General features: G+C 51.6%; 56 non-coding genes across 56 annotated transcripts; 38 read left to right on the top strand and 18 right to left on the bottom strand.

Moving 5' to 3' along the window:
- The first annotated feature begins 206 nt into the window (after nucleotides 1–206).
- Nucleotides 207–279, top strand: trnav-cac (transfer RNA valine (anticodon CAC)). The gene has a single exon. It is a non-coding gene; the product is annotated as a tRNA-Val (tRNA).
- A 370-nt stretch (nucleotides 280–649) lies between these two features.
- trnag-ucc (transfer RNA glycine (anticodon UCC)) lies at nucleotides 650–721 on the bottom strand. Its single transcript has one exon. It is a non-coding gene; the product is annotated as a tRNA-Gly (tRNA).
- Nucleotides 722–1,174: 453 nt separating this feature from the next.
- On the top strand, nucleotides 1,175–1,247 carry trnav-cac (transfer RNA valine (anticodon CAC)). Its single transcript has one exon. It is a non-coding gene; the product is annotated as a tRNA-Val (tRNA).
- Nucleotides 1,248–1,456: 209 nt separating this feature from the next.
- trnad-guc (transfer RNA aspartic acid (anticodon GUC)) lies at nucleotides 1,457–1,528 on the top strand. The gene has a single exon. It is a non-coding gene; the product is annotated as a tRNA-Asp (tRNA).
- An 89-nt stretch (nucleotides 1,529–1,617) lies between these two features.
- Nucleotides 1,618–1,689, bottom strand: trnag-ucc (transfer RNA glycine (anticodon UCC)). The gene has a single exon. It is a non-coding gene; the product is annotated as a tRNA-Gly (tRNA).
- Nucleotides 1,690–2,142: 453 nt separating this feature from the next.
- trnav-cac (transfer RNA valine (anticodon CAC)) lies at nucleotides 2,143–2,215 on the top strand. The gene has a single exon. It is a non-coding gene; the product is annotated as a tRNA-Val (tRNA).
- Nucleotides 2,216–2,576: 361 nt separating this feature from the next.
- Nucleotides 2,577–2,648, bottom strand: trnag-ucc (transfer RNA glycine (anticodon UCC)). The gene has a single exon. It is a non-coding gene; the product is annotated as a tRNA-Gly (tRNA).
- A 453-nt stretch (nucleotides 2,649–3,101) lies between these two features.
- On the top strand, nucleotides 3,102–3,174 carry trnav-cac (transfer RNA valine (anticodon CAC)). The gene has a single exon. It is a non-coding gene; the product is annotated as a tRNA-Val (tRNA).
- Nucleotides 3,175–3,383: 209 nt separating this feature from the next.
- On the top strand, nucleotides 3,384–3,455 carry trnad-guc (transfer RNA aspartic acid (anticodon GUC)). The gene has a single exon. It is a non-coding gene; the product is annotated as a tRNA-Asp (tRNA).
- Nucleotides 3,456–3,544: 89 nt separating this feature from the next.
- Nucleotides 3,545–3,616, bottom strand: trnag-ucc (transfer RNA glycine (anticodon UCC)). The gene has a single exon. It is a non-coding gene; the product is annotated as a tRNA-Gly (tRNA).
- Nucleotides 3,617–4,069: 453 nt separating this feature from the next.
- On the top strand, nucleotides 4,070–4,142 carry trnav-cac (transfer RNA valine (anticodon CAC)). Its single transcript has one exon. It is a non-coding gene; the product is annotated as a tRNA-Val (tRNA).
- Nucleotides 4,143–4,351: 209 nt separating this feature from the next.
- On the top strand, nucleotides 4,352–4,423 carry trnad-guc (transfer RNA aspartic acid (anticodon GUC)). The gene has a single exon. It is a non-coding gene; the product is annotated as a tRNA-Asp (tRNA).
- Nucleotides 4,424–4,512: 89 nt separating this feature from the next.
- On the bottom strand, nucleotides 4,513–4,584 carry trnag-ucc (transfer RNA glycine (anticodon UCC)). Its single transcript has one exon. It is a non-coding gene; the product is annotated as a tRNA-Gly (tRNA).
- Nucleotides 4,585–5,037: 453 nt separating this feature from the next.
- On the top strand, nucleotides 5,038–5,110 carry trnav-cac (transfer RNA valine (anticodon CAC)). Its single transcript has one exon. It is a non-coding gene; the product is annotated as a tRNA-Val (tRNA).
- Nucleotides 5,111–5,319: 209 nt separating this feature from the next.
- Nucleotides 5,320–5,391, top strand: trnad-guc (transfer RNA aspartic acid (anticodon GUC)). Its single transcript has one exon. It is a non-coding gene; the product is annotated as a tRNA-Asp (tRNA).
- Nucleotides 5,392–5,480: 89 nt separating this feature from the next.
- Nucleotides 5,481–5,552, bottom strand: trnag-ucc (transfer RNA glycine (anticodon UCC)). The gene has a single exon. It is a non-coding gene; the product is annotated as a tRNA-Gly (tRNA).
- Nucleotides 5,553–6,005: 453 nt separating this feature from the next.
- Nucleotides 6,006–6,078, top strand: trnav-cac (transfer RNA valine (anticodon CAC)). Its single transcript has one exon. It is a non-coding gene; the product is annotated as a tRNA-Val (tRNA).
- A 370-nt stretch (nucleotides 6,079–6,448) lies between these two features.
- On the bottom strand, nucleotides 6,449–6,520 carry trnag-ucc (transfer RNA glycine (anticodon UCC)). The gene has a single exon. It is a non-coding gene; the product is annotated as a tRNA-Gly (tRNA).
- A 453-nt stretch (nucleotides 6,521–6,973) lies between these two features.
- Nucleotides 6,974–7,046, top strand: trnav-cac (transfer RNA valine (anticodon CAC)). The gene has a single exon. It is a non-coding gene; the product is annotated as a tRNA-Val (tRNA).
- A 209-nt stretch (nucleotides 7,047–7,255) lies between these two features.
- trnad-guc (transfer RNA aspartic acid (anticodon GUC)) lies at nucleotides 7,256–7,327 on the top strand. The gene has a single exon. It is a non-coding gene; the product is annotated as a tRNA-Asp (tRNA).
- Nucleotides 7,328–7,416: 89 nt separating this feature from the next.
- Nucleotides 7,417–7,488, bottom strand: trnag-ucc (transfer RNA glycine (anticodon UCC)). The gene has a single exon. It is a non-coding gene; the product is annotated as a tRNA-Gly (tRNA).
- A 453-nt stretch (nucleotides 7,489–7,941) lies between these two features.
- trnav-cac (transfer RNA valine (anticodon CAC)) lies at nucleotides 7,942–8,014 on the top strand. Its single transcript has one exon. It is a non-coding gene; the product is annotated as a tRNA-Val (tRNA).
- A 209-nt stretch (nucleotides 8,015–8,223) lies between these two features.
- On the top strand, nucleotides 8,224–8,295 carry trnad-guc (transfer RNA aspartic acid (anticodon GUC)). The gene has a single exon. It is a non-coding gene; the product is annotated as a tRNA-Asp (tRNA).
- Nucleotides 8,296–8,384: 89 nt separating this feature from the next.
- Nucleotides 8,385–8,456, bottom strand: trnag-ucc (transfer RNA glycine (anticodon UCC)). The gene has a single exon. It is a non-coding gene; the product is annotated as a tRNA-Gly (tRNA).
- Nucleotides 8,457–8,909: 453 nt separating this feature from the next.
- On the top strand, nucleotides 8,910–8,982 carry trnav-cac (transfer RNA valine (anticodon CAC)). Its single transcript has one exon. It is a non-coding gene; the product is annotated as a tRNA-Val (tRNA).
- A 370-nt stretch (nucleotides 8,983–9,352) lies between these two features.
- Nucleotides 9,353–9,424, bottom strand: trnag-ucc (transfer RNA glycine (anticodon UCC)). The gene has a single exon. It is a non-coding gene; the product is annotated as a tRNA-Gly (tRNA).
- Nucleotides 9,425–9,877: 453 nt separating this feature from the next.
- Nucleotides 9,878–9,950, top strand: trnav-cac (transfer RNA valine (anticodon CAC)). The gene has a single exon. It is a non-coding gene; the product is annotated as a tRNA-Val (tRNA).
- A 209-nt stretch (nucleotides 9,951–10,159) lies between these two features.
- On the top strand, nucleotides 10,160–10,231 carry trnad-guc (transfer RNA aspartic acid (anticodon GUC)). The gene has a single exon. It is a non-coding gene; the product is annotated as a tRNA-Asp (tRNA).
- Nucleotides 10,232–10,320: 89 nt separating this feature from the next.
- trnag-ucc (transfer RNA glycine (anticodon UCC)) lies at nucleotides 10,321–10,392 on the bottom strand. The gene has a single exon. It is a non-coding gene; the product is annotated as a tRNA-Gly (tRNA).
- A 453-nt stretch (nucleotides 10,393–10,845) lies between these two features.
- trnav-cac (transfer RNA valine (anticodon CAC)) lies at nucleotides 10,846–10,918 on the top strand. The gene has a single exon. It is a non-coding gene; the product is annotated as a tRNA-Val (tRNA).
- A 370-nt stretch (nucleotides 10,919–11,288) lies between these two features.
- trnag-ucc (transfer RNA glycine (anticodon UCC)) lies at nucleotides 11,289–11,360 on the bottom strand. Its single transcript has one exon. It is a non-coding gene; the product is annotated as a tRNA-Gly (tRNA).
- Nucleotides 11,361–11,813: 453 nt separating this feature from the next.
- On the top strand, nucleotides 11,814–11,886 carry trnav-cac (transfer RNA valine (anticodon CAC)). The gene has a single exon. It is a non-coding gene; the product is annotated as a tRNA-Val (tRNA).
- A 209-nt stretch (nucleotides 11,887–12,095) lies between these two features.
- On the top strand, nucleotides 12,096–12,167 carry trnad-guc (transfer RNA aspartic acid (anticodon GUC)). The gene has a single exon. It is a non-coding gene; the product is annotated as a tRNA-Asp (tRNA).
- Nucleotides 12,168–12,781: 614 nt separating this feature from the next.
- On the top strand, nucleotides 12,782–12,854 carry trnav-cac (transfer RNA valine (anticodon CAC)). Its single transcript has one exon. It is a non-coding gene; the product is annotated as a tRNA-Val (tRNA).
- Nucleotides 12,855–13,063: 209 nt separating this feature from the next.
- trnad-guc (transfer RNA aspartic acid (anticodon GUC)) lies at nucleotides 13,064–13,135 on the top strand. The gene has a single exon. It is a non-coding gene; the product is annotated as a tRNA-Asp (tRNA).
- An 89-nt stretch (nucleotides 13,136–13,224) lies between these two features.
- Nucleotides 13,225–13,296, bottom strand: trnag-ucc (transfer RNA glycine (anticodon UCC)). The gene has a single exon. It is a non-coding gene; the product is annotated as a tRNA-Gly (tRNA).
- A 453-nt stretch (nucleotides 13,297–13,749) lies between these two features.
- Nucleotides 13,750–13,822, top strand: trnav-cac (transfer RNA valine (anticodon CAC)). The gene has a single exon. It is a non-coding gene; the product is annotated as a tRNA-Val (tRNA).
- Nucleotides 13,823–14,031: 209 nt separating this feature from the next.
- trnad-guc (transfer RNA aspartic acid (anticodon GUC)) lies at nucleotides 14,032–14,103 on the top strand. Its single transcript has one exon. It is a non-coding gene; the product is annotated as a tRNA-Asp (tRNA).
- Nucleotides 14,104–14,192: 89 nt separating this feature from the next.
- On the bottom strand, nucleotides 14,193–14,264 carry trnag-ucc (transfer RNA glycine (anticodon UCC)). Its single transcript has one exon. It is a non-coding gene; the product is annotated as a tRNA-Gly (tRNA).
- A 453-nt stretch (nucleotides 14,265–14,717) lies between these two features.
- On the top strand, nucleotides 14,718–14,790 carry trnav-cac (transfer RNA valine (anticodon CAC)). Its single transcript has one exon. It is a non-coding gene; the product is annotated as a tRNA-Val (tRNA).
- A 209-nt stretch (nucleotides 14,791–14,999) lies between these two features.
- Nucleotides 15,000–15,071, top strand: trnad-guc (transfer RNA aspartic acid (anticodon GUC)). Its single transcript has one exon. It is a non-coding gene; the product is annotated as a tRNA-Asp (tRNA).
- An 89-nt stretch (nucleotides 15,072–15,160) lies between these two features.
- trnag-ucc (transfer RNA glycine (anticodon UCC)) lies at nucleotides 15,161–15,232 on the bottom strand. Its single transcript has one exon. It is a non-coding gene; the product is annotated as a tRNA-Gly (tRNA).
- A 453-nt stretch (nucleotides 15,233–15,685) lies between these two features.
- Nucleotides 15,686–15,758, top strand: trnav-cac (transfer RNA valine (anticodon CAC)). Its single transcript has one exon. It is a non-coding gene; the product is annotated as a tRNA-Val (tRNA).
- A 209-nt stretch (nucleotides 15,759–15,967) lies between these two features.
- On the top strand, nucleotides 15,968–16,039 carry trnad-guc (transfer RNA aspartic acid (anticodon GUC)). Its single transcript has one exon. It is a non-coding gene; the product is annotated as a tRNA-Asp (tRNA).
- An 89-nt stretch (nucleotides 16,040–16,128) lies between these two features.
- Nucleotides 16,129–16,200, bottom strand: trnag-ucc (transfer RNA glycine (anticodon UCC)). The gene has a single exon. It is a non-coding gene; the product is annotated as a tRNA-Gly (tRNA).
- A 453-nt stretch (nucleotides 16,201–16,653) lies between these two features.
- Nucleotides 16,654–16,726, top strand: trnav-cac (transfer RNA valine (anticodon CAC)). Its single transcript has one exon. It is a non-coding gene; the product is annotated as a tRNA-Val (tRNA).
- A 209-nt stretch (nucleotides 16,727–16,935) lies between these two features.
- trnad-guc (transfer RNA aspartic acid (anticodon GUC)) lies at nucleotides 16,936–17,007 on the top strand. Its single transcript has one exon. It is a non-coding gene; the product is annotated as a tRNA-Asp (tRNA).
- An 89-nt stretch (nucleotides 17,008–17,096) lies between these two features.
- trnag-ucc (transfer RNA glycine (anticodon UCC)) lies at nucleotides 17,097–17,168 on the bottom strand. Its single transcript has one exon. It is a non-coding gene; the product is annotated as a tRNA-Gly (tRNA).
- A 453-nt stretch (nucleotides 17,169–17,621) lies between these two features.
- trnav-cac (transfer RNA valine (anticodon CAC)) lies at nucleotides 17,622–17,694 on the top strand. The gene has a single exon. It is a non-coding gene; the product is annotated as a tRNA-Val (tRNA).
- A 209-nt stretch (nucleotides 17,695–17,903) lies between these two features.
- Nucleotides 17,904–17,975, top strand: trnad-guc (transfer RNA aspartic acid (anticodon GUC)). The gene has a single exon. It is a non-coding gene; the product is annotated as a tRNA-Asp (tRNA).
- An 89-nt stretch (nucleotides 17,976–18,064) lies between these two features.
- On the bottom strand, nucleotides 18,065–18,136 carry trnag-ucc (transfer RNA glycine (anticodon UCC)). The gene has a single exon. It is a non-coding gene; the product is annotated as a tRNA-Gly (tRNA).
- Nucleotides 18,137–18,589: 453 nt separating this feature from the next.
- On the top strand, nucleotides 18,590–18,662 carry trnav-cac (transfer RNA valine (anticodon CAC)). Its single transcript has one exon. It is a non-coding gene; the product is annotated as a tRNA-Val (tRNA).
- Nucleotides 18,663–18,871: 209 nt separating this feature from the next.
- trnad-guc (transfer RNA aspartic acid (anticodon GUC)) lies at nucleotides 18,872–18,943 on the top strand. The gene has a single exon. It is a non-coding gene; the product is annotated as a tRNA-Asp (tRNA).
- A 614-nt stretch (nucleotides 18,944–19,557) lies between these two features.
- Nucleotides 19,558–19,630, top strand: trnav-cac (transfer RNA valine (anticodon CAC)). The gene has a single exon. It is a non-coding gene; the product is annotated as a tRNA-Val (tRNA).
- An 895-nt stretch (nucleotides 19,631–20,525) lies between these two features.
- Nucleotides 20,526–20,598, top strand: trnav-cac (transfer RNA valine (anticodon CAC)). Its single transcript has one exon. It is a non-coding gene; the product is annotated as a tRNA-Val (tRNA).
- A 209-nt stretch (nucleotides 20,599–20,807) lies between these two features.
- On the top strand, nucleotides 20,808–20,879 carry trnad-guc (transfer RNA aspartic acid (anticodon GUC)). Its single transcript has one exon. It is a non-coding gene; the product is annotated as a tRNA-Asp (tRNA).
- Nucleotides 20,880–21,967: the final 1,088 nt, after the last annotated feature.

The following is a 21,967-nucleotide window of genomic DNA, read 5'->3' as shown; positions in this document are numbered from 1 at the left end:
GAAACGCAAGGCTTACTAAAGCCAGGATTAGCGTCTCTTCTCTTTGCTACCTGTTTAATCCTCGTCTTGACTTGTGTGGCTTTTATTTTCCAAATAAAAGCAATGCGGCTGCCCCTCCAGTCTGTTTGGGTTCTCCGGAATGTCGAAGTGCCATGTGACTGTCCACCATGAGCCGAACGGGAGACTGTCTGTTTGCTCAGCGGCTGGTTTCTGTAGTGTAGTGGTTATCACGTTCGCCTCACACGCGAAAGGTCCCCGGATCGATGCCGGGCAGAAACACAAGGCGCGTCTCTTCTCTTTGCTAGCCGTTTAATCCTCGTCTTGACCTCTGTGGCTTTTATTTTCAAGGTCTTAGGATTTGGCCAATTTTAGCTGATATCAAAAGAAAAAAAACAGGACTAAGTGCAGCCTAAAGGAATTCGTTCAAAGTGTCGTCCATGCTTTCGTAGTGGTGGTTCTCCCACAGCCCCACTGGCCCTGCGCAGTCATCCTCGTTAGTATAGTGGACAGTATCTCTGCCTGTCACGCGGAAGACCGGGGTTCGATTCCCCGACGGGGAGAAAGGTGATTTTCTTGCGCTATGTAGATTTGCAAAACAATTCGCTTCGCAAACCGTGGCAGCTGTTGGAGAAACGTGTTTTAAAGTGAATGCGTTGGCCGGGAATCGAACCCGGGTCAACTGCTTGGAAGGCAGCTATGCTCACCACTATACCACCAACGCCACAGCGGGTGGAAGCTGGACCTAGGCCATTTGCACGAACGTCATTGCTTGAAGTCCTATTATGATCCGCGTCAAGCCGTGGCTGCCCCTCCAGGCTGTTTGGGTTCTCCGTAATGTCGAAGTGCCATGTCACTGTCCACCATGACCCGAACGGCAGACTGTCTGTTTGGCCAGCGGCTGGTTTCTGTAGTGTAGTGGTTATCACGTTTGCCTAACACGCGAAAGCTCCCCGGATCGATGCCGGGCGGAAACGCAAGGCTTACTAAAGCCAGGATTAGCGTCTCTTCTCTTTGCTACCTGTTTAATCCTCGTCTTGACTTGTGTGGCTTTTATTTTCCAAATAAAAGCAATGCGGCTGCCCCTCCAGTCTGTTTGGGTTCTCCGGAATGTCGAAGTGCCATGTGACTGTCCACCATGAGCCGAACGGGAGACTGTCTGTTTGCTCAGCGGCTGGTTTCTGTAGTGTAGTGGTTATCACGTTCGCCTCACACGCGAAAGGTCCCCGGATCGATGCCGGGCAGAAACACAAGGCGCGTCTCTTCTCTTTGCTAGCCGTTTAATCCTCGTCTTGACCTCTGTGGCTTTTATTTTCAAGGTCTTAGGATTTGGCCAATTTTAGCTGATATCAGAAGAAAAAAAACAGGACTAAGTGCAGCCTAAAGGAATTCGTTCAAAGTGTCGTCCATGCTTTCGTAGTGGTGGTTCTCCCACAGCCCCACTGGCCCTGCGCAGTCGTCCTCGTTAGTATAGTGGACAGTATCTCCGCCTGTCACGCGGAAGACCGGGGTTCGATTCCCCGACGGGGAGAAAGGTGATTTTCTTGCGCTATGTAGATTTGCAAAACAATTCGCTTCGAAAACCGTGGCAGCTGTTGGAGAAACGTGTTTTAAAGTGAATGCGTTGGCCGGGAATCGAACCCGGGTCAACTGCTTGGAAGGCAGCTATGCTCACCACTATACCACCAACGCCACAGCGGGCGGAAGCTGGACCTAGACCGTTTGCACGAACGTCATTGCTTGAAGTCCTATTATGATCCGCGTCAAGCCGTGGCTGCCCCTCCAGGCTGTTTGGGTTCTCCGTAATGTCGAAGTGCCATGTCACTGTCCACCATGACCCGAACGGCAGACTGTCTGTTTGGCCAGCGGCTGGTTTCTGTAGTGTAGTGGTTATCACGTTTGCCTAACACACGAAAGCTCCCCGGATCGATGCCGGGCGGAAACGCAAGGCTTACTAAAGCCAGGATTAGCGTCTCTTCTCTTTGCTACCTGTTTAATCCTCGTCTTGACTTGTGTGGCTTTTATTTTCCAAATAAAAGCAATGCGGCTGCCCCTCCAGTCTGTTTGGGTTCTCCGGAATGTCGAAGTGCCATGTGACTGTCCACCATGAGCCGAACGGGAGACTGTCTGTTTGCTCAGCGGCTGGTTTCTGTAGTGTAGTGGTTATCACGTTCGCCTCACACGCGAAAGGTCCCCGGATCGATGCCGGGCAGAAACACAAGGCGCGTCTCTTCTCTTTGCTAGCCGTTTAATCCTCGTCTTGACCTCTGTGGCTTTTATTTTCAAGGTCTTAGGATTTGGCCAATTTTAGCTGATATCAAAAGAAAAAAAACAGGACTAAGTGCAGCCTAAAGGAATTCGTTCAAAGTGTCGTCCATGCTTTCGTAGTGGTGGTTCTCCCACAGCCCCACTGAGTCGTCCTCGTTAGTATAGTGGACAGTATCTCCGCCTGTCACGCGGAAGACCGGGGTTCGATTCCCCGACAGGGAGAAAGGTGATTTTCTTGCGCTATGTAGATTTGCAAAACAATTCGCTTCGCAAACCGTGGCAGCTGTTGGAGAAACGTGTTTTAAAGTGAATGCGTTGGCCGGGAATCGAACCCGGGTCAACTGCTTGGAAGGCAGCTATGCTCACCACTATACCACCAACGCCACAGTGAGCGGAAGCTGGACCTAGGCCGTTTGCACGAACGTCATTGCTTGAAGTCCTATTATGATCCGCGTCAAGCCGTGGCTGCCCCTCCAGGCTGTTTGGGTTCTCCGTAATGTCGAAGTGCCATGTCACTGTCCACCATGACCCGAACGGCAGACTGTCTGTTTGGCCAGCGGCTGGTTTCTGTAGTGTAGTGGTTATCACGTTTGCCTAACACGCGAAAGCTCCCCGGATCGATGCCGGGCGGAAACGCAAGGCTTACTAAAGCCAGGATTAGCGTCTCTTCTCTTTGCTACCTGTTTAATCCTCGTCTTGACTTGTGTGGCTTTTATTTTCCAAATAAAAGCAATGCGGCTGCCCCTCCAGTCTGTTTGGGTTCTCCGGAATGTCGAAGTGCCATGTGACTGTCCACCATGAGCCGAACGGGAGACTGTCTGTTTGCTCAGCGGCTGGTTTCTGTAGTGTAGTGGTTATCACGTTCGCCTCACACGCGAAAGGTCCCCGGATCGATGCCGGGCAGAAACACAAGGCGCGTCTCTTCTCTTTGCTAGCCGTTTAATCCTCGTCTTGACCTCTGTGGCTTTTATTTTCAAGGTCTTAGGATTTGGCCAATTTTAGCTGATATCAGAGGAAAAAAAACAGGACTAAGTGCAGCCTAAAGGAATTCGTTCAAAGTGTCGTCCATGCTTTCGTAGTGGTGGTTCTCCCACAGCCCCACTGGCCCTGCGCAGTCGTCCTCGTTAGTATAGTGGACAGTATCTCCGCCTGTCACGCGGAAGACCGGGGTTCGATTCCCCGACGGGGAGAAAGGTGATTTTCTTGCGCTATGTAGATTTGCAAAACAATTCGCTTCGCAAACCGTGGCAGCTGTTGGAGAAACGTGTTTTAAAGTGAATGCGTTGGCCGGGAATCGAACCCGGGTCAACTGCTTGGAAGGCAGCTATGCTCACCACTATACCACCAACGCCACAGCGGGTGGAAGCTGGACCTAGGCCGTTTGCACGAACGTCATTGCTTGAAGTCCTATTATGATCCGCGTCAAGCCGTGGCTGCCCCTCCAGGCTGTTTGGGTTCTCCGTAATGTCGAAGTGCCATGTCACTGTCCACCATGACCCGAACGGCAGACTGTCTGTTTGGCCAGCGGCTGGTTTCTGTAGTGTAGTGGTTATCACGTTTGCCTAACACGCGAAAGCTCCCCGGATCGATGCCGGGCGGAAACGCAAGGCTTACTAAAGCCAGGATTAGCGTCTCTTCTCTTTGCTACCTGTTTAATCCTCGTCTTGACTTGTGTGGCTTTTATTTTCCAAATAAAAGCAATGCGGCTGCCCCTCCAGTCTGTTTGGGTTCTCCGGAATGTCGAAGTGCCATGTGACTGTCCACCATGAGCCGAACGGGAGACTGTCTGTTTGCTCAGCGGCTGGTTTCTGTAGTGTAGTGGTTATCACGTTCGCCTCACACGCGAAAGGTCCCCGGATCGATGCCGGGCAGAAACACAAGGCGCGTCTCTTCTCTTTGCTAGCCGTTTAATCCTCGTCTTGACCTCTGTGGCTTTTATTTTCAAGGTCTTAGGATTTGGCCAATTTTAGCTGATATCAAAAGAAAAAAAACAGGACTAAGTGCAGCCTAAAGGAATTCGTTCAAAGTGTCGTCCATGCTTTCGTAGTGGTGGTTCTCCCACAGCCCCACTGGCCCTGCGCAGTCATCCTCGTTAGTATAGTGGACAGTATCTCCGCCTGTCACGCGGAAGACCGGGGTTCGATTCCCCGACGGGGAGAAAGGTGATTTTCTTGCGCTATGTAGATTTGCAAAACAATTCGCTTCGCAAACCGTGGCAGCTGTTGGAGAAACGTGTTTTAAAGTGAATGCGTTGGCCGGGAATCGAACCCGGGTCAACTGCTTGGAAGGCAGCTATGCTCACCACTATACCACCAACGCCACAGCGGGCGGAAGCTGGACCTAGGCCGTTTGCACGAATGTCATTGCTTGAAGTCCTATTATGATCCGCGTCAAGCCGTGGCTGCCCCTCCAGGCTGTTTGGGTTCTCCGTAATGTCGAAGTGCCATGTCACTGTCCACCATGACCCGAACGGCAGACTGTCTGTTTGGCCAGCGGCTGGTTTCTGTAGTGTAGTGGTTATCACGTTTGCCTAACACACGAAAGCTCCCCGGATCGATGCCGGGCGGAAACGCAAGGCTTACTAAAGCCAGGATTAGCGTCTCTTCTCTTTGCTACCTGTTTAATCCTCGTCTTGACTTGTGTGGCTTTTATTTTCCAAATAAAAGCAATGCGGCTGCCCCTCCAGTCTGTTTGGGTTCTCCGGAATGTCGAAGTGCCATGTGACTGTCCACCATGAGCCGAACGGGAGACTGTCTGTTTGCTCAGCGGCTGGTTTCTGTAGTGTAGTGGTTATCACGTTCGCCTCACACGCGAAAGGTCCCCGGATCGATGCCGGGCAGAAACACAAGGCGCGTCTCTTCTCTTTGCTAGCCGTTTAATCCTCGTCTTGACCTCTGTGGCTTTTATTTTCAAGGTCTTAGGATTTGGCCAATTTTAGCTGATATCAAAAGAAAAAAAACAGGACTAAGTGCAGCCTAAAGGAATTCGTTCAAAGTGTCGTCCATGCTTTCGTAGTGGTGGTTCTCCCACAGCCCCACTGGCCCTGCGCAGTCATCCTCGTTAGTATAGTGGACAGTATCTCCGCCTGTCACGCGGAAGACCGGGGTTCGATTCCCCGACGGGGAGAAAGGTGATTTTCTTGCGCTATGTAGATTTGCAAAACAATTCGCTTCGCAAACCGTGGCAGCTGTTGGAGAAACGTGTTTTAAAGTGAATGCGTTGGCCGGGAATCGAACCCGGGTCAACTGCTTGGAAGGCAGCTATGCTCACCACTATACCACCAACGCCACAGCGGGCAGAAGCTGGACCTAGGCCGTTTGCACGAACGTCATTGCTTGAAGTCCTATTATGATCCGCGTCAAGCCGTGGCTGCCCCTCCAGGCTGTTTGGGTTCTCCGTAATGTCGAAGTGCCATGTCACTGTCCACCATGACCCGAACGGCAGACTGTCTGTTTGGCCAGCGGCTGGTTTCTGTAGTGTAGTGGTTATCACGTTTGCCTAACACGCGAAAGCTCCCCGGATCGATGCCGGGCGGAAACGCAAGGCTTACTAAAGCCAGGATTAGCGTCTCTTCTCTTTGCTACCTGTTTAATCCTCGTCTTGACTTGTGTGGCTTTTATTTTCCAAATAAAAGCAATGCGGCTGCCCCTCCAGTCTGTTTGGGTTCTCCGGAATGTCGAAGTGCCATGTGACTGTCCACCATGAGCCGAACGGGAGACTGTCTGTTTGCTCAGCGGCTGGTTTCTGTAGTGTAGTGGTTATCACGTTCGCCTCACACGCGAAAGGTCCCCGGATCGATGCCGGGCAGAAACACAAGGCACGTCTCTTCTCTTTGCTAGCCGTTTAATCCTCGTCTTGACCTCTGTGGCTTTTATTTTCAAGGTCTTAGGATTTGGCCAATTTTAGCTGATATCAAAAGAAAAAAAACAGGACTAAGTGCAGCCTAAAGGAATTCGTTCAAAGTGTCGTCCATGCTTTCGTAGTGGTGGTTCTCCCACAGCCCCACTGGCCCTGCGCAGTCATCCTCGTTAGTATAGTGGACAGTATCTCTGCCTGTCACGCGGAAGACCGGGGTTCGATTCCCCGACGGGGAGAAAGGTGATTTTCTTGCGCTATGTAGATTTGCAAAACAATTCGCTTCGCAAACCGTGGCAGCTGTTGGAGAAACGTGTTTTAAAGTGAATGCGTTGGCCGGGAATCGAACCCGGGTCAACTGCTTGGAAGGCAGCTATGCTCACCACTATACCACCAACGCCACAGCGGGTGGAAGCTGGACCTAGGCCATTTGCACGAACGTCATTGCTTGAAGTCCTATTATGATCCGCGTCAAGCCGTGGCTGCCCCTCCAGGCTGTTTGGGTTCTCCGGAATGTCGAAGTGCCATGTCACTGTCCACCATGACCCGAACGGCAGACTGTCTGTTTGGCCAGCGGCTGGTTTCTGTAGTGTAGTGGTTATCACGTTTGCCTAACACGCGAAAGCTCCCCGGATCGATGCCGGGCGGAAACGCAAGGCTTACTAAAGCCAGGATTAGCGTCTCTTCTCTTTGCTACCTGTTTAATCCTCGTCTTGACTTGTGTGGCTTTTATTTTCCAAATAAAAGCAATGCGGCTGCCCCTCCAGTCTGTTTGGGTTCTCCGGAATGTCGAAGTGCCATGTGACTGTCCACCATGAGCCGAACGGGAGACTGTCTGTTTGCTCAGCGGCTGGTTTCTGTAGTGTAGTGGTTATCACGTTCGCCTCACACGCGAAAGGTCCCCGGATCGATGCCGGGCAGAAACACAAGGCGCGTCTCTTCTCTTTGCTAGCCGTTTAATCCTCGTCTTGACCTCTGTGGCTTTTATTTTCAAGGTCTTAGGATTTGGCCAATTTTAGCTGATATCAGAAGAAAAAAAACAGGACTAAGTGCAGCCTAAAGGAATTCGTTCAAAGTGTCGTCCATGCTTTCGTAGTGGTGGTTCTCCCACAGCCCCACTGGCCCTGCGCAGTCGTCCTCGTTAGTATAGTGGACAGTATCTCCGCCTGTCACGCGGAAGACCGGGGTTCGATTCCCCGACGGGGAGAAAGGTGATTTTCTTGCGCTATGTAGATTTGCAAAACAATTCGCTTCGAAAACCGTGGCAGCTGTTGGAGAAACGTGTTTTAAAGTGAATGCGTTGGCCGGGAATCGAACCCGGGTCAACTGCTTGGAAGGCAGCTATGCTCACCACTATACCACCAACGCCACAGCGGGCGGAAGCTGGACCTAGACCGTTTGCACGAACGTCATTGCTTGAAGTCCTATTATGATCCGCGTCAAGCCGTGGCTGCCCCTCCAGGCTGTTTGGGTTCTCCGTAATGTCGAAGTGCCATGTCACTGTCCACCATGACCCGAACGGCAGACTGTCTGTTTGGCCAGCGGCTGGTTTCTGTAGTGTAGTGGTTATCACGTTTGCCTAACACACGAAAGCTCCCCGGATCGATGCCGGGCGGAAACGCAAGGCTTACTAAAGCCAGGATTAGCGTCTCTTCTCTTTGCTACCTGTTTAATCCTCGTCTTGACTTGTGTGGCTTTTATTTTCCAAATAAAAGCAATGCGGCTGCCCCTCCAGTCTGTTTGGGTTCTCCGGAATGTCGAAGTGCCATGTGACTGTCCACCATGAGCCGAACGGGAGACTGTCTGTTTGCTCAGCGGCTGGTTTCTGTAGTGTAGTGGTTATCACGTTCGCCTCACACGCGAAAGGTCCCCGGATCGATGCCGGGCAGAAACACAAGGCGCGTCTCTTCTCTTTGCTAGCCGTTTAATCCTCGTCTTGACCTCTGTGGCTTTTATTTTCAAGGTCTTAGGATTTGGCCAATTTTAGCTGATATCAAAAGAAAAAAAACAGGACTAAGTGCAGCCTAAAGGAATTCGTTCAAAGTGTCGTCCATGCTTTCGTAGTGGTGGTTCTCCCACAGCCCCACTGGCCCTGCGCAGTCATCCTCGTTAGTATAGTGGACAGTATCTCCGCCTGTCACGCGGAAGACCGGGGTTCGATTCCCCGACGGGGAGAAAGGTGATTTTCTTGCGCTATGTAGATTTGCAAAACAATTCGCTTCGCAAACCGTGGCAGCTGTTGGAGAAACGTGTTTTAAAGTGAATGCGTTGGCCGGGAATCGAACCCGGGTCAACTGCTTGGAAGGCAGCTATGCTCACCACTATACCACCAACGCCACAGCGGGCGGAAGCTGGACCTAGGCCGTTTGCACGAACGTCATTGCTTGAAGTCCTATTATGATCCGCGTCAAGCCGTGGCTGCCCCTCCAGGCTGTTTGGGTTCTCCGTAATGTCGAAGTGCCATGTCACTGTCCACCATGACCCGAACGGCAGACTGTCTGTTTGGCCAGCGGCTGGTTTCTGTAGTGTAGTGGTTATCACGTTTGCCTAACACGCGAAAGCTCCCCGGATCGATGCCGGGCGGAAACGCAAGGCTTACTAAAGCCAGGATTAGCGTCTCTTCTCTTTGCTACCTGTTTAATCCTCGTCTTGACTTGTGTGGCTTTTATTTTCCAAATAAAAGCAATGCGGCTGCCCCTCCAGTCTGTTTGGGTTCTCCGGAATGTCGAAGTGCCATGTGACTGTCCACCATGAGCCGAACGGGAGACTGTCTGTTTGCTCAGCGGCTGGTTTCTGTAGTGTAGTGGTTATCACGTTCGCCTCACACGCGAAAGGTCCCCGGATCGATGCCGGGCAGAAACACAAGGCTCGTCTCTTCTCTTTGCTAGCCGTTTAATCCTCGTCTTGACCTCTGTGGCTTTTATTTTCAAGGTCTTAGGATTTGGCCAATTTTAGCTGATATCAAAAGAAAAAAAACAGGACTAAGTGCAGCCTAAAGGAATTCGTTCAAAGTGTCGTCCATGCTTTCGTAGTGGTGGTTCTCCCACAGCCCCACTGGCCCTGCGCAGTCATCCTCGTTAGTATAGTGGACAGTATCTCTGCCTGTCACGCGGAAGACCGGGGTTCGATTCCCCGACGGGGAGAAAGGTGATTTTCTTGCGCTATGTAGATTTGCAAAACAATTCGCTTCGCAAACCGTGGCAGCTGTTGGAGAAACGTGTTTTAAAGTGAATGCGTTGGCCGGGAATCGAACCCGGGTCAACTGCTTGGAAGGCAGCTATGCTCACCACTATACCACCAACGCCACAGCGGGTGGAAGCTGGACCTAGGCCATTTGCACGAACGTCATTGCTTGAAGTCCTATTATGATCCGCGTCAAGCCGTGGCTGCCCCTCCAGGCTGTTTGGGTTCTCCGTAATGTCGAAGTGCCATGTCACTGTCCACCATGACCCGAACGGCAGACTGTCTGTTTGGCCAGCGGCTGGTTTCTGTAGTGTAGTGGTTATCACGTTTGCCTAACACGCGAAAGCTCCCCGGATCGATGCCGGGCGGAAACGCAAGGTTTACTAAAGCCAGGATTAGCGTCTCTTCTCTTTGCTACCTGTTTAATCCTCGTCTTGACTTGTGTGGCTTTTATTTTCCAAATAAAAGCAATGCGGCTGCCCCTCCAGTCTGTTTGGGTTCTCCGGAATGTCGAAGTGCCATGTGACTGTCCACCATGAGCCGAACGGGAGACTGTCTGTTTGCTCAGCGGCTGGTTTCTGTAGTGTAGTGGTTATCACGTTCGCCTCACACGCGAAAGGTCCCCGGATCGATGCCGGGCAGAAACACAAGGCGCGTCTCTTCTCTTTGCTAGCCGTTTAATCCTCGTCTTGACCTCTGTGGCTTTTATTTTCAAGGTCTTAGGATTTGGCCAATTTTAGCTGATATCAAAAGAAAAAAAACAGGACTAAGTGCAACCTAAAGGAATTCGTTCAAAGTGTCGTCCATGCTTTCGTAGTGGTGGTTCTCCCACAGCCCCACTGGCCCTGCGCAGTCGTCCTCGTTAGTATAGTGGACAGTATCTCCGCCTGTCACGCGGAAGACCGGGGTTCGATTCCCCGACGGGGAGAAAGGTGATTTTCTTGCGCTATGTAGATTTGCAAAACAATTCGCTTCGCAAACCGTGGCAGCTGTTGGAGAAACGTGTTTTAAAGTGAATGCGTTGGCCGGGAATCGAACCCGGGTCAACTGCTTGGAAGGCAGCTATGCTCACCACTATACCACCAACGCCACAGCGGGCGGAAGCTGGACCTAGGCCGTTTGCACGAACGTCATTGCTTGAAGTCCTATTATGATCCGCGTCAAGCCGTGGCTGCCCCTCCAGGCTGTTTGGGTTCTCCGTAATGTCGAAGTGCCATGTCACTGTCCACCATGACCCGAACGGCAGACTGTCTGTTTGGCCAGCGGCTGGTTTCTGTAGTGTAGTGGTTATCACGTTTGCCTAACACGCGAAAGCTCCCCGGATCGATGCCGGGCGGAAACGCAAGGCTTACTAAAGCCAGGATTAGCGTCTCTTCTCTTTGCTACCTGTTTAATCCTCGTCTTGACTTGTGTGGCTTTTATTTTCCAAATAAAAGCAATGCGGCTGCCCCTCCAGTCTGTTTGGGTTCTCCGGAATGTCGAAGTGCCATGTGACTGTCCACCATGAGCCGAACGGGAGACTGTCTGTTTGCTCAGCGGCTGGTTTCTGTAGTGTAGTGGTTATCACGTTCGCCTCACACGCGAAAGGTCCCCGGATCGATGCCGGGCAGAAACACAAGGCGCGTCTCTTCTCTTTGCTAGCCGTTTAATCCTCGTCTTGACCTCTGTGGCTTTTATTTTCAAGGTCTTAGGATTTGGCCAATTTTAGCTGATATCAAAAGAAAAAAAACAGGACTAAGTGCAGCCTAAAGGAATTCGTTCAAAGTGTCGTCCATGCTTTCGTAGTGGTGGTTCTCCCACAGCCCCACTGGCCCTGCGCAGTCGTCCTCGTTAGTATAGTGGACAGTATCTCCGCCTGTCACGCGGAAGACCGGGGTTCGATTCCCCGACAGGGAGAAAGGTGATTTTCTTGCGCTATGTAGATTTGCAAAACAATTCGCTTCGCAAACCGTGGCAGCTGTTGGAGAAACGTGTTTTAAAGTGAATGCGTTGGCCGGGAATCGAACCCGGGTCAACTGCTTGGAAGGCAGCTATGCTCACCACTATACCACCAACGCCACAGCGAGCGGAAGCTGGACCTAGGCCGTTTGCACGAACGTCATTGCTTGAAGTCCTATTATGATCCGCGTCAAGCCGTGGCTGCCCCTCCAGGCTGTTTGGGTTCTCCGTAATGTCGAAGTGCCATGTCACTGTCCACCATGACCCGAACGGCAGACTGTCTGTTTGGCCAGCGGCTGGTTTCTGTAGTGTAGTGGTTATCACGTTTGCCTAACACGCGAAAGCTCCCCGGATCGATGCCGGGCGGAAACGCAAGGCTTACTAAAGCCAGGATTAGCGTCTCTTCTCTTTGCTACCTGTTTAATCCTCGTCTTGACTTGTGTGGCTTTTATTTTCCAAATAAAAGCAATGCGGCTGCCCCTCCAGTCTGTTTGGGTTCTCCGGAATGTCGAAGTGCCATGTGACTGTCCACCATGAGCCGAACGGGAGACTGTCTGTTTGCTCAGCGGCTGGTTTCTGTAGTGTAGTGGTTATCACGTTCGCCTCACACGCGAAAGGTCCCCGGATCGATGCCGGGCAGAAACACAAGGCGCGTCTCTTCTCTTTGCTAGCCGTTTAATCCTCGTCTTGACCTCTGTGGCTTTTATTTTCAAGGTCTTAGGATTTGGCCAATTTTAGCTGATATCAGAAGAAAAAAAACAGGACTAAGTGCAGCCTAAAGGAATTCGTTCAAAGTGTCGTCCATGCTTTCGTAGTGGTGGTTCTCCCACAGCCCCACTGGCCCTGCGCAGTCGTCCTCGTTAGTATAGTGGACAGTATCTCCGCCTGTCACGCGGAAGACCGGGGTTCGATTCCCCGACGGGGAGAAAGGTGATTTTCTTGCGCTATGTAGATTTGCAAAACAATTCGCTTCGCAAACCGTGGCAGCTGTTGGAGAAACGTGTTTTAAAGTGAATGCCTTGGCCGGGAATCGAACCCAGGTCAACTGCTTGGAAGGCAGCTATGCTCACCACTATACCACCAACGCCACAGCGGGCGGAAGCTGGACCTAGGCCGTTTGCACGAACGTCATTGCTTGAAGTCCTATTATGATCCGCGTCAAGCCGTGGCTGCCCCTCCAGGCTGTTTGGGTTCTCCGTAATGTCGAAGTGCCATGTCACTGTCCACCATGACCCGAACGGCAGACTGTCTGTTTGGCCAGCGGCTGGTTTCTGTAGTGTAGTGGTTATCACGTTTGCCTAACACGCGAAAGCTCCCCGGATCGATGCCGGGCGGAAACGCAAGGCTTACTAAAGCCAGGATTAGCGTCTCTTCTCTTTGCTACCTGTTTAATCCTCGTCTTGACTTGTGTGGCTTTTATTTTCCAAATAAAAGCAATGCGGCTGCCCCTCCAGTCTGTTTGGGTTCTCCGGAATGTCGAAGTGCCATGTGACTGTCCACCATGAGCCGAACGGGAGACTGTCTGTTTGCTCAGCGGCTGGTTTCTGTAGTGTAGTGGTTATCACGTTCGCCTCACACGCGAAAGGTCCCCGGATCGATGCCGGGCAGAAACACAAGGCGCGTCTCTTCTCTTTGCTAGCCGTTTAATCCTCGTCTTGACCTCTGTGGCTTTTATTTTCAAGGTCTTAGGATTTGGCCAATTTTAGCTGATATCAAAAGAAAAAAAACAGGACTAAGTGCAGCCTAAAGGAATTCGTTCAAAGTGTCGTCCATGCTTTCGTAGTGGTGGTTCTCCCACAGCCCCACTGGCCCTGCGCAGTCATCCTCGTTAGTATAGTGGACAGTATCTCCGCCTGTCACGCGGAAGACCGGGGTTCGATTCCCCGACGGGGAGAAAGGTGTTTTTCTTGCGCTATGTAGATTTGCAAAACAATTCGCTTCGCAAACCGTGGCAGCTGTTGGAGAAACGTGTTTTAAAGTGAATGCGTTGGCCGGGAATCGAACCCGGGTCAACTGCTTGGAAGGCAGCTATGCTCACCACTATACCACCAACGCCACAGCGGGCGGAAGCTGGACCTAGGCCGTTTGCACGAACGTCATTGCTTGAAGTCCTATTATGATCCGCGTCAAGCCGTGGCTGCCCCTCCAGGCTGTTTGGGTTCTCCGTAATGTCGAAGTGCCATGTCACTGTCCACCATGACCCGAACGGCAGACTGTCTGTTTGGCCAGCGGCTGGTTTCTGTAGTGTAGTGGTTATCACGTTTGCCTAACACGCGAAAGCTCCCCGGATCGATGCCGGGCGGAAACGCAAGGCTTACTAAAGCCAGGATTAGCGTCTCTTCTCTTTGCTACCTGTTTAATCCTCGTCTTGACTTGTGTGGCTTTTATTTTCCAAATAAAAGCAATGCGGCTGCCCCTCCAGTCTGTTTGGGTTCTCCGGAATGTCGAAGTGCCATGTGACTGTCCACCATGAGCCGAACGGGAGACTGTCTGTTTGCTCAGCGGCTGGTTTCTGTAGTGTAGTGGTTATCACGTTCGCCTCACACGCGAAAGGTCCCCGGATCGATGCCGGGCAGAAACACAAGGCGCGTCTCTTCTCTTTGCTAGCCGTTTAATCCTCGTCTTGACCTCTGTGGCTTTTATTTTCAAGGTCTTAGGATTTGGCCAATTTTAACTGATATCAAAAGAAAAAAAACAGGACTAAGTGCAGCCTAAAGGAATTCGTTCAAAGTGTCGTCCATGCTTTCGTAGTGGTGGTTCTCCCACAGCCCCACTGGCCCTGCACAGTCATCCTCGTTAGTATAGTGGACAGTATCTCCGCCTGTCACGCGGAAGACCGGGGTTCGATTCCCCGACGGGGAGAAAGGTGATTTTCTTGCGCTATGTAGATTTGCAAAACAATTCGCTTCGCAAACCATGGCAGCTGTTGGAGAAACGTGTTTTAAAGTGAATGCGTTGGCCGGGAATCGAACCCGGGTCAACTGCTTGGAAGGCAGCTATGCTCACCACTATACCACCAACGCCACAGCGGGCGGAAGCTGGACCTAGACCGTTTGCACGAACGTCATTGCTTGAAGTCCTATTATGATCCGCGTCAAGCCGTGGCTGCCCCTCCAGGCTGTTTGGGTTCTCCGTAATGTCGAAGTGCCATGTCACTGTCCACCATGACCCGAACGGCAGACTGTCTGTTTGGCCAGCGGCTGGTTTCTGTAGTGTAGTGGTTATCACGTTTGCCTAACACACGAAAGCTCCCCGGATCGATGCCGGGCGGAAACGCAAGGCTTACTAAAGCCAGGATTAGCGTCTCTTCTCTTTGCTACCTGTTTAATCCTCGTCTTGACTTGTGTGGCTTTTATTTTCCAAATAAAAGCAATGCGGCTGCCCCTCCAGTCTGTTTGGGTTCTCCGGAATGTCGAAGTGCCATGTGACTGTCCACCATGAGCCGAACGGGAGACTGTCTGTTTGCTCAGCGGCTGGTTTCTGTAGTGTAGTGGTTATCACGTTCGCCTCACACGCGAAAGGTCCCCGGATCGATGCCGGGCAGAAACACAAGGCGCGTCTCTTCTCTTTGCTAGCCGTTTAATCCTCGTCTTGACCTCTGTGGCTTTTATTTTCAAGGTCTTAGGATTTGGCCAATTTTAGCTGATATCAAAAGAAAAAAAACAGGACTAAGTGCAGCCTAAAGGAATTCGTTCAAAGTGTCGTCCATGCTTTCGTAGTGGTGGTTCTCCCACAGCCCCACTGGCCCTGCGCAGTCATCCTCGTTAGTATAGTGGACAGTATCTCCGCCTGTCACGCGGAAGACCGGGGTTCGATTCCCCGACGGGGAGAAAGGTGATTTTCTTGCGCTATGTAGATTTGCAAAACAATTCGCTTCGCAAACCGTGGCAGCTGTTGGAGAAACGTGTTTTAAAGTGAATGCGTTGGCCGGGAATCAAACCCGGGTCAACTGCTTGGAAGGCAGCTATGCTCACCACTATACCACCAACGCCACAGCAGGCGGAAGCTGGACCTAGGCCGTTTGCACGAACGTCATTGCTTGAAGTCCTATTATGATCCGCGTCAAGCCGTGGCTGCCCCTCCAGGCTGTTTGGGTTCTCCGTAATGTCGAAGTGCCATGTCACTGTCCACCATGACCCGAACGGCAGACTGTCTGTTTGGCCAGCGGCTGGTTTCTGTAGTGTAGTGGTTATCACGTTTGCCTAACACGCGAAAGCTCCCCGGATCGATGCCGGGCGGAAACGCAAGGCTTACTAAAGCCAGGATTAGCGTCTCTTCTCTTTGCTACCTGTTTAATCCTCGTCTTGACTTGTGTGGCTTTTATTTTCCAAATAAAAGCAATGCGGCTGCCCCTCCAGTCTGTTTGGGTTCTCCGGAATGTCGAAGTGCCATGTGACTGTCCACCATGAGCCGAACGGGAGACTGTCTGTTTGCTCAGCGGCTGGTTTCTGTAGTGTAGTGGTTATCACGTTCGCCTCACACGCGAAAGGTCCCCGGATCGATGCCGGGCAGAAACACAAGGCGCGTCTCTTCTCTTTGCTAGCCGTTTAATCCTCGTCTTGACCTCTGTGGCTTTTATTTTCAAGGTCTTAGGATTTGGCCAATTTTAGCTGATATCAAAAGAAAAAAAACAGGACTAAGTGCAGCCTAAAGGAATTCGTTCAAAGTGTCGTCCATGCTTTCGTAGTGGTGGTTCTCCCACAGCCCCACTGGCCCTGCGCAGTCATCCTCGTTAGTATAGTGGACAGTATCTCCGCCTGTCACGCGGAAGACCGGGGTTCGATTCCCCGACGGGGAGAAAGGTGATTTTCTTGCGCTATGTAGATTTGCAAAACAATTCGCTTCGCAAACCGTGGCAGCTGTTGGAGAAACGTGTTTTAAAGTGAATGCGTTGGCCGGGAATCGAACCCGGGTCAACTGCTTGGAAGGCAGCTATGCTCACCACTATACCACCAACGCCACAGCGGGCGGAAGCTGGACCTAGGCCGTTTGCACGAACGTCATTGCTTGAAGTCCTATTATGATCCGCGTCAAGCCGTGGCTGCCCCTCCAGGCTGTTTGGGTTCTCCGTAATGTCGAAGTGCCATGTCACTGTCCACCATGACCCGAACGGCAGACTGTCTGTTTGGCCAGCGGCTGGTTTCTGTAGTGTAGTGGTTATCACGTTTGCCTAACACGCGAAAGCTCCCCGGATCGATGCCGGGCGGAAACGCAAGGCTTACTAAAGCCAGGATTAGCATCTCTTCTCTTTGCTACCTGTTTAATCCTCGTCTTGACTTGTGTGGCTTTTATTTTCCAAATAAAAGCAATGCGGCTGCCCCTCCAGTCTGTTTGGGTTCTCCGGAATGTCGAAGTGCCATGCGACTGTCCACCATGAGCCGAACGGGAGACTGTCTGTTTGCTCAGCGGCTGGTTTCTGTAGTGTAGTGGTTATCACGTTCGCCTCACACGCGAAAGGTCCCCGGATCGATGCCGGGCAGAAACACAAGGCGCGTCTCTTCTCTTTGCTAGCCGTTTAATCCTCGTCTTGACCTCTGTGGCTTTTATTTTCAAGGTCTTAGGATTTGGCCAATTTTAGCTGATATCAAAAGAAAAAAAACAGGACTAAGTGCAGCCTAAAGGAATTCGTTCAAAGTGTCGTCCATGCTTTCGTAGTGGTGGTTCTCCCACAGCCCCACTGGCCCTGCGCAGTCGTCCTCGTTAGTATAGTGGACAGTATCTCCGCCTGTCACGCGGAAGACCGGGGTTCGATTCCCCGACGGGGAGAAAGGTGATTTTCTTGCGCTATGTAGATTTGCAAAACAATTCGCTTCGCAAACCGTGGCAGCTGTTGGAGAAACGTGTTTTAAAGTGAATGCGTTGGCCGGGAATCGAACCCGGGTCAACTGCTTGGAAGGCAGCTATGCTCACCACTATACCACCAACGCCACAGCGGGCGGAAGCTGGACCTAGGCCGTTTGCACGAACGTCATTGCTTGAAGTCCTATTATGATCCGCGTCAAGCCGTGGCTGCCCCTCCAGGCTGTTTGGGTTCTCCGTAATGTCGAAGTGCCATGTCACTGTCCACCATGACCCGAACGGCAGACTGTCTGTTTGGCCAGCGGCTGGTTTCTGTAGTGTAGTGGTTATCACGTTTGCCTAACACGCGAAAGCTCCCCGGATCGATGCCGGGCGGAAACGCAAGGCTTACTAAAGCCAGGATTAGCGTCTCTTCTCTTTGCTACCTGTTTAATCCTCGTCTTGACTTGTGTGGCTTTTATTTTCCAAATAAAAGCAATGCGGCTGCCCCTCCAGTCTGTTTGGGTTCTCCGGAATGTCGAAGTGCCATGCGACTGTCCACCATGAGCCGAACGGGAGACTGTCTGTTTGCTCAGCGGCTGGTTTCTGTAGTGTAGTGGTTATCACGTTCGCCTCACACGCGAAAGGTCCCCGGATCGATGCCGGGCAGAAACACAAGGCGCGTCTCTTCTCTTTGCTAGCCGTTTAATCCTCGTCTTGACCTCTGTGGCTTTTATTTTCAAGGTCTTAGGATTTGGCCAATTTTAGCTGATATCAAAAGAAAAAAAACAGGACTAAGTGCAGCCTAAAGGAATTCGTTCAAAGTGTCGTCCATGCTTTCGTAGTGGTGGTTCTCCCACAGCCCCACTGGCCCTGCGCAGTCGTCCTCGTTAGTATAGTGGACAGTATCTCCGCCTGTCACGCGGAAGACCGGGGTTCGATTCCCCGACGGGGAGAAAGGTGATTTTCTTGCGCTATGTAGATTTGCAAAACAATTCGCTTCGCAAACCGTGGCAGCTGTTGGAGAAACGTGTTTTAAAGTGAATGCGTTGGCCGGGAATCGAACCCGGGTCAACTGCTTGGAAGGCAGCTATGCTCACCACTATACCACCAACGCCACAGCGGGCGGAAGCTGGACCTAGGCCGTTTGCACGAACGTCATTGCTTGAAGTCCTATTATGATCCGCGTCAAGCCGTGGCTGCCCCTCCAGGCTGTTTGGGTTCTCCGTAATGTCGAAGTGCCATGTCACTGTCCACCATGACCCGAACGGCAGACTGTCTGTTTGGCCAGCGGCTGGTTTCTGTAGTGTAGTGGTTATCACGTTTGCCTAACACGCGAAAGCTCCCCGGATCGATGCCGGGCGGAAACGCAAGGCTTACTAAAGCCAGGATTAGCGTCTCTTCTCTTTGCTACCTGTTTAATCCTCGTCTTGACTTGTGTGGCTTTTATTTTCCAAATAAAAGCAATGCGGCTGCCCCTCCAGTCTGTTTGGGTTCTCCGGAATGTCGAAGTGCCATGCGACTGTCCACCATGAGCCGAACGGGAGACTGTCTGTTTGCTCAGCGGCTGGTTTCTGTAGTGTAGTGGTTATCACGTTCGCCTCACACGCGAAAGGTCCCCGGATCGATGCCGGGCAGAAACACAAGGCGCGTCTCTTCTCTTTGCTAGCCGTTTAATCCTCGTCTTGACCTCTGTGGCTTTTATTTTCAAGGTCTTAGGATTTGGCCAATTTTAGCTGATATCAAAAGAAAAAAAACAGGACTAAGTGCAGCCTAAAGGAATTCGTTCAAAGTGTCGTCCATGCTTTCGTAGTGGTGGTTCTCCCACAGCCCCACTGGCCCTGCGCAGTCGTCCTCGTTAGTATAGTGGACAGTATCTCCGCCTGTCACGCGGAAGACCGGGGTTCGATTCCCCGACGGGGAGAAAGGTGATTTTCTTGCGCTATGTAGATTTGCAAAACAATTCGCTTCGCAAACCGTGGCAGCTGTTGGAGAAACGTGTTTTAAAGTGAATGCGTTGGCCGGGAATCGAACCCGGGTCAACTGCTTGGAAGGCAGCTATGCTCACCACTATACAACCAACACCACAGCGGGCGGAAGCTGGACCTAGGCCGTTTGCACGAACGTCATTGCTTGAAGTCCTATTATGATCCGCGTTAAGCCGTGGCTGCCCCTCCAGGCTGTTTGCGTTCTCCGTAATGTCGAAGTGCCATGTCACTGTCCACCATGACCCGAATGGCAGACTGTTTGTTTGGCCAGCGGCTGGTTTCTGTAGTGTAGTGGTTATCACGTTTGCCTAACACACGAAAGGTCCCTGGATCGATGCCGGGCGGAAACGCAAGGCTTACTAAAGCCAGGATTAGCGTCTCTTCTCTTTGCTACCTGTTTAATCCTCGTCTTGACTTGTGTGGCTTTTATTTTCCAAATAAAAGCAATGCGGCTGCCCCTCCAGTCTGTTTGGGTTCTCCGGAATGTCGAAGTGCCATGTGACTGTCCACCATGAGCCGAACGGGAGACTGTCTGTTTGCTCAGCGGCTGGTTTCTGTAGTGTAGTGGTTATCACGTTCGCCTCACACGCGAAAGGTCCCCGGATCGATGCCGGGCAGAAACACAAGGCGCGTCTCTTCTCTTTTCTAGCCGTTTAATCCTCGTCTTGACCTCTGTGGCTTTTATTTTCAAGGTCTTAGGATTTGGCCAATTTTAGCTGATATGAAAAGAAAAAAAACAGGACTAAGTGCAGCCTAAAGGAATTCGTTCAAAGTGTCGTCCATGCTTTCGTAGTGGTGGTTCTCCCACAGCCCCACTGGCCCTGCGCAGTCGTCCTCGTTAGTGTAGTGGACAGTATCTCCGCCTGTCACGTGGATGACCGGGGTTCGATTCCCCGACGGGTAGAAAGGTGATTTTCTTGCGCTATGTAGATTTGCAAAACAATTCGCTTCGCAAACCGTGGCAGCTGTTGGAGAAACGTGTTTTAAAGTGAATGCGTTGGCCGGCAATCGAACCCGGGTCAACTGCTTGGAAGGCAGCTATGCTCACCACTATACCACCAACGCCACAGCGGGCTGAAGCTGGACCTAGGCCGTTTGCACGAACGTCATTGCTTGAAGTCCTATTATGATCCGCGTTAAGCCGTGGCTGCCCCTCCAGGCTGTTTGGGTTCTCCGTAATATCGAAGTGCCATGTCACTGTCCACCATGACCCGAACGGCAGACTGTCTGTTTGGCCAGCGGCTGGTTTCTGTAGTGTAGTGGTTATCACGTTTGCCTAACACGCGAAAGGTCCCCGGATCGATGCCGGGCGGAAACGCAAGGCTTACTAAAGCCAGGATTAGCGTCTCTTCTCTTTGCTACCTGTTTAATCCTCGTCTTGACTTGTGTGGCTTTTATTTTCCAAATAAAAGCAATGCGGCTGCCCCTCCAGTCTGTTTGGGTTCTCCGGAATGTCGAAGTGCCATGCGACTGTCCACCATGAGCCGAACGGGAGACTGTCTGTTTGCTCAGCGGCTGGTTTCTGTAGTGTAGTGGTTATCACGTTCGCCTCACACGCGAAAGGTCCCCGGATCGATGCCGGGCAGAAACACAAGGCGCGTCTCTTCTCTTTGCTAGCCGTTTAATCCTCGTCTTGACCTCTGTGGCTTTTATTTTCAAGGTCTTAGGATTTGGCCAATTTTAGCTGATATCAAAAGAAAAAAAACAGGACTAAGTGCAGCCTAAAGGAATTCGTTCAAAGTGTCGTCCATGCTTTCGTAGTGGTGGTTCTCCCACAGCCCCACTGGCCCTGCGCAGTCGTCCTCGTTAGTATAGTGGACAGTATCTCCGCCTGTCACGCGGAAGACCGGGGTTCGATTCCCCGACGGGGAGAAAGGTGATTTTCTTGCGCTATGTAGATTTGCAAAACAATTCGCTTCGCAAACCGTGGCAGCTGTTGGAGAAACGTGTTTTAAAGTGAATGCGTTGGCCGGGAATCGAACCCGGGTCAACTGCTTGGAAGGCAGCTATGCTCACCACTATACAACCAACACCACAGCGGGCGGAAGCTGGACCTAGGCCGTTTGCACGAACGTCATTGCTTGAAGTCCTATTATGATCCGCGTTAAGCCGTGGCTGCCCCTCCAGGCTGTTTGCGTTCTCCGTAATGTCGAAGTGCCATGTCACTGTCCACCATGACCCGAATGGCAGACTGTTTGTTTGGCCAGCGGCTGGTTTCTGTAGTGTAGTGGTTATCACGTTTGCCTAACACACGAAAGGTCCCTGGATCGATGCCGGGCGGAAACGCAAGGCTTACTAAAGCCAGGATTAGCGTCTCTTCTCTTTGCTACCTGTTTAATCCTCGTCTTGACTTGTGTGGCTTTTATTTTCCAAATAAAAGCAATGCGGCTGCCCCTCCAGTCTGTTTGGGTTCTCCGGAATGTCGAAGTGCCATGTGACTGTCCACCATGAGCCGAACGGGAGACTGTCTGTTTGCTCAGCGGCTGGTTTCTGTAGTGTAGTGGTTATCACGTTCGCCTCACACGCGAAAGCTCCCCGGATCGATGCCGGGCAGAAACACAAGGTGCGTCTCTTCTCTTTTCTAGCCGTTTAATCCTCGTCTTGACCTCTGTGGCTTTTATTTTCAAGGTCTTAGGATTTGGCCAATTTTAGCTGATATCAAAAGAAAAAAAACAGGACTAAGTGCAGCCTAAAGGAATTCGTTCAAAGTGTCGTCCATGCTTTCGTAGTGGTGGTTCTCCCACAGCCCCACTGGCCCTGCGCAGTCGTCCTCGTTAGTGTAGTGGACAGTATCTCCGCCTGTCACGTGGATGACCGGGGTTCGATTCCCCGACGGGTAGAAAGGTGATTTTCTTGCGCTATGTAGATTTGCAAAACAATTCGCTTCGCAAACCGTGGCAGCTGTTGGAGAAACGTGTTTTAAAGTGAATGCGTTGGCCGGCAATCGAACCCGGGTCAAC

The sequence above is a fragment of the Hoplias malabaricus genome, chromosome 15 (assembly GCF_029633855.1).
Source record: "Hoplias malabaricus isolate fHopMal1 chromosome 15, fHopMal1.hap1, whole genome shotgun sequence".
Lineage (NCBI taxonomy): Eukaryota > Metazoa > Chordata > Actinopteri > Characiformes > Erythrinidae > Hoplias > Hoplias malabaricus.
The sequence above is the reverse complement of the archived record's forward strand: the minus strand, read 5'-3'. Positions and strand labels throughout refer to the sequence as shown.